Source organism: Orycteropus afer, unplaced genomic scaffold (genome assembly GCF_000298275.1).
Source record: "Orycteropus afer afer isolate SDZICR_OR568_19922 unplaced genomic scaffold, OryAfe1.0 scaffold00583, whole genome shotgun sequence".
NCBI classification, from domain to species: domain Eukaryota; kingdom Metazoa; phylum Chordata; class Mammalia; order Tubulidentata; family Orycteropodidae; genus Orycteropus; species Orycteropus afer.
This window is the reverse complement of record NW_006922170.1, coordinates 576,172-580,650: the sequence shown is the minus strand read 5'-3', so window position 1 is coordinate 580,650 and position 4,479 is coordinate 576,172. Positions and strand designations below refer to the sequence as shown.

General features: G+C 43.9%; 1 pseudogene; it reads left to right on the top strand.

Annotated features, from left to right (window-relative positions):
- The first annotated feature begins 2,795 nt into the window (after window positions 1-2,795).
- Window positions 2,796-3,740, top strand: LOC122151591 (annotated as a pseudogene).
- Window positions 3,741-4,479: the final 739 nt, after the last annotated feature.

The window sequence follows — 4,479 nt, the reverse complement described above, 5'->3', positions numbered from 1 at the left end:
CTTGAATTTTTTCTTCAGTTATTTTAGCTTGAGACGTGCCAAGCATGTTTTTCCCTGTTGATTGTGTAACTCCAGGTTTTTGCATATTTCATTATAGTAATTTTCTGGGTCTTCCTGAGCTGCCCTTTGGAATCTTCTCCTTAGCTCTTTTATTTCATCCTTTCTTCTGTTTTCTTTAGCTACTCTCCATGCAAGAGAAACTTTCTGAGACTCTTCTGACATGTCTTTTGTTCTTTTCTTCTTTCCTTGTCTTTTTAATGATCTTTTCCTTTCTTCATGTATGATGTCCTTAATATCATCCAACAATTCCTCTCATTGTTTGGTCATTGACGTTGAATGCACCAAATCTATTCTTCAGATGGTATACAAAGTCAAGTAAAATACACTCAAGGGTGTAATTTGGCTCTCTTTGACTTGTTTTAATGTTCTTCCACTTAAACTGACACATGCATGTGAGCAATTGATGGTCTGTCATTGCTTCAGTAATAAATAATCAGAGTGTGCTGCTTTATATACATTACACACATTCCAACAAGCCTAGAAGACAGGACGTATTAAAGCTACTTCACAGACAATGAGCTTGAGGCTCAGAGAGTTTAGTAATGTGAACACATTCACAAGTCTGGTACATACTAGGGCTAGACTCCATCTGGCCATCTGGAGCCCACCCTGTTCCACTCCTCGTAACTAGAGGCTGACCTTGTGTCTCTAAATTCACTTTTTTTCTCTGCACTACAATGCCGGTCTCAGGTGATAAAAAGAATATCTTTGTGCCCAACGCACTAGGTTGGAATCCAAAGCCAGAACCATAAGAATACCAAAATAAATTACTGGTGTGGATAAATGAGATAAAGAGATAATTCTGATTGGACATACAATCATCTACTTATTCTATATCAGATAGCTTCCAAAGATAGGGACTAAAAATATCCTCTTGGACAGAGCCTTACTTGTAGAAAATGAACATTTTAGGCCAGAATCAAAATACATAGTACAGCTGGCTGATGAAATTATGGAATAGAGCAGCATGTGTTGTCTCTGACAGCCCATCACTTGTCCTTGTGCTGTAGCTTCCTCATCTCACATCACTTTTGGGACAGGGACCAAATCTCTGCAGGTTCCAGTATGGAAATTACTCATGAGTTGGAGGGATGACATTTCCCAGGAAACCTTTAATCCAAGAGACAAGAATGAAGAGGAGGACATCAGGAGTAAGGACTGGAAAGACCAATATCCTAGAATATAGGGGTCACACAGAGACCAGCTGGCTCCTGTTCTCAGACCTAGAAAGCCTTGTTCTTGCCATTAAGCCTCGATTCCAGGACAAATCTGGAAGGTTCAGTTCCTCTTCACTTCTGCCTAAAAGTTTTCAAGCAGTTGAAATCCTTGGCTTAATGCTGGCTGTCCCAATTCAAGAGAGAGGAAACCCACAACCTGGAGAGAGTCAAAGAATGAATCTTGAAAGGAGAAAGAAGGAATTATCTCCTTATGAAGAGGGGTGGCTTCCCCAAATCCCCTGCTGTGGTCAGGCCTGAGAAACCACGGTGAGAGATGTCAAGCCGAGGTAACCCCTTAGTTTGAACCTGGGGGCAGGTGGTCTCAAGGATGTGAAATCCTTGGACTAATGGGGACGCCTGTATGAGGCGTTTGACTTCTAATCAAACGGCTGCCAGCTCAAACCCTCAAGCCATTCCTCTGGAAGAAAATTAGGCAATCTACTTCCTTAGAGATACTGCCCTAGAAACCCTAGGAGGGGTCACTAGGAGTCGGATCCCATTCGAGGACAGTGAGTTTGGTTTTTGGTTTATCTTAGTAGAGGCAGGAAACTTGGTCCTTAACAGACATTAAAGTAAGGACACTGAGTTATGATGAGATAACTCCTCTTTGACACAAAGGGGGAGCATAAAGCCTCACCCCTGATTTCATACCTGGGGAACCTGGACATGTTGATACTGTGAGTCACACTCACATCCTCCCCAGACATCTCAGGTAGTTGAGGAACCAGGTCAAAGTGGGCAGCTTCAGGTAAGCAGAAGGAGGAATTTCAGGGCTTACCAGTAGTCAAGGTGAGGACCCTGAGGATTGAGGAAATCACTCTAATTAGAGTAATGTAGAATCCCTCCATTGCTATCAGCCTTGGGAAACCACAGGCATTTGCAGCCAGGTGAGGCAAATGTTACTGCTCTCTAAGAGGTCTCTGGAAACTGAGAGCCCTGGAATGAGCAGATAGGCCTTATCCAAGACAGGGAGGGCTTCCACGTTGTTCCAGAGCCAGGATGAGGACCCTAATGGAGGACTGAGGCCTCCAAGGAACCCAGGACAGAACATGCCCCACTTCCCTGTCATTACTGAAATACCCTTCAAAGAGTGGTAGGTGAGCTGCTCCTTCAATTCCTCCAAGGGACCCAGGAGGCTCTGAGTGTCCAGTTCAGGGAAGCACAGGTGATGAGGCATAAACCCTGCCAACTCTTGATCCAATGACCCTGAAGGGGAACTGAGTCGACTCCCCACTATCCTAGTAGAGAGGTTCCCCACTGCCAGGCCCTGCTGGCAACTACAAACTAAACTTCACCCTAAGTTCCTCCACAGGGTTCTCAGGACAGGCTGACCAGATCAGAAGCCTTCTGTGTTCCTGGAACAGTACCCTCCAAGAATGCTGCTTAGACAGCCATCGTTAAAGCCAGAGGAATCTCTCCACTGTAGGGGCTAACACTCCCTCAGACTTTCTTCCTCAGTAGCCTCCCATCACCTATACTCCACCCACACTCCTCCCTGCTCCCTTGATCAGAGTCATCATGCCTCCTATTCATAAGATTAAGCTCCGTGCCAGTGAGAAACGTTGCCACCCCGACGTAAGGCCTGATTTGAGGCCCAATGTGACACCCATGGTTTTGGTGGTGCCCCAGACACTGAAGCACAGGAGGAAGTATCTCCCCACTCATTTTCTCCTCCTTTTGGGAGTTCTCCCCAGAGCTCCCCAGCTGCTAGCTTTTCCCAGACCCTGATAGAGTCCCATCCACCACCACTGATACTGATGGTGTGTTCTGCACAAGAGCTGCTAAAGGTGCAGAGGGCCAACAGGAGGGAAGTCCAATTTCCTCTGTGGCCCCACCCCCCACTGAGAAATCACAAGGAAACCTTCTCAGCAGGAATGTGCTCATGTTGTTTCAGTTTCTGCTGGAGAAGCATAAAAACAGAGAGCTCATTTTGAAGGCAGAAATGATGAAGGTCATCAACAAAACGTTCAAGGGGCAATTCCCAGAGATCCTGAGGAGAGCCTATGAGCACACTGAGGTGGTCTTTGGCCTCAACCTGAAGGAAGTTGATGCCAAGGGTCAATTCTTGACATTGTCAGCAGTTTGGAGATCAGCAAGGAAGAGAATCTGTTTGGTGGCCGGGGTTATTGCAGGAATGGCCTCTTGATGCCTCTCCTGGGCTTGATCTACAGGAATGGCAACCAGGTCACTGAGAAGAAGATCTGGGAATTACTGAATGTTTTGAGTGTCTATGATGGAAAGAGACACTTAATTTTTGGGGATCCCAGGAAGCTCATCACCAAAGATTTGGTGCAAGAAAGTACCTGGAGTACCAGCAGGTGCCCAACAGTGACCCCCACGCTATGAATTCCTTTGGGGTCCCAGAGCCTATACTAAAGCCAACAAAACAAAATCCTGGAATGCTTGGCCAAGGTCACTGATGTGGAACCCAGTGCCTTTCAAGCCCTGTATGAAGAAACTTGAAGAGATAAGGAAGAGGGAGCTATAGCCGCGGATGATCCTAATACCACAGCCAGGGCCCATTTCAGGGCTAAGTCCAGCAGGTCCTCCTACCGGTAGTGAAATGAGACAGATTCTTCATTTTGTTTTTGAAAGTGCTTTCAACCTTCTAAATAGTGGAGTAAAATTAGGGCTGGAGGGAACACAATTTATGTCTTCTTTGTGTTCTTGATCTACATGGTAGCTTTGAGATTGATCTTTGTTTCTTAAGGGAGTACTTTAAAAAAATCTGTTTTTAGGGAAGAGGTAACTATTGCGAGGAAGTGGGAGGGGAGCTGTTGCATTTTGGTAAATTGTAGTCAATGTCATGAGACAAAGTGTATGTGAAATGCTGTATGGAAAATGAATTTGCTCTGTAAATTTTCACCCAAATCACAATTTTTTAAAAAAGTCTGTTTTTTATAGTATAATATTTATTTTTATTTATTATCTAAGTTTATAAATGTCATATGCCCTTTGTTTATTGCTACTTTCATGTATTAACGTAAGAATTCTGGTAACAGAGAGCTTCCTGCAATTTGTCTTGTGGTTGAGAACAAGATAATGTGCATTAGATTAGGGATTCTTTTGAAAATGAGAATAATTCCCATAGTGGAGTAGGTTGGATAAAGAAAACAAAAATGTTTTACAGTATTTTGTAAAGTCTAAGTTTGCTTAATTATTTTTTTTAAATGAAAAGGTATGTATCTGAATTTGTTGAACT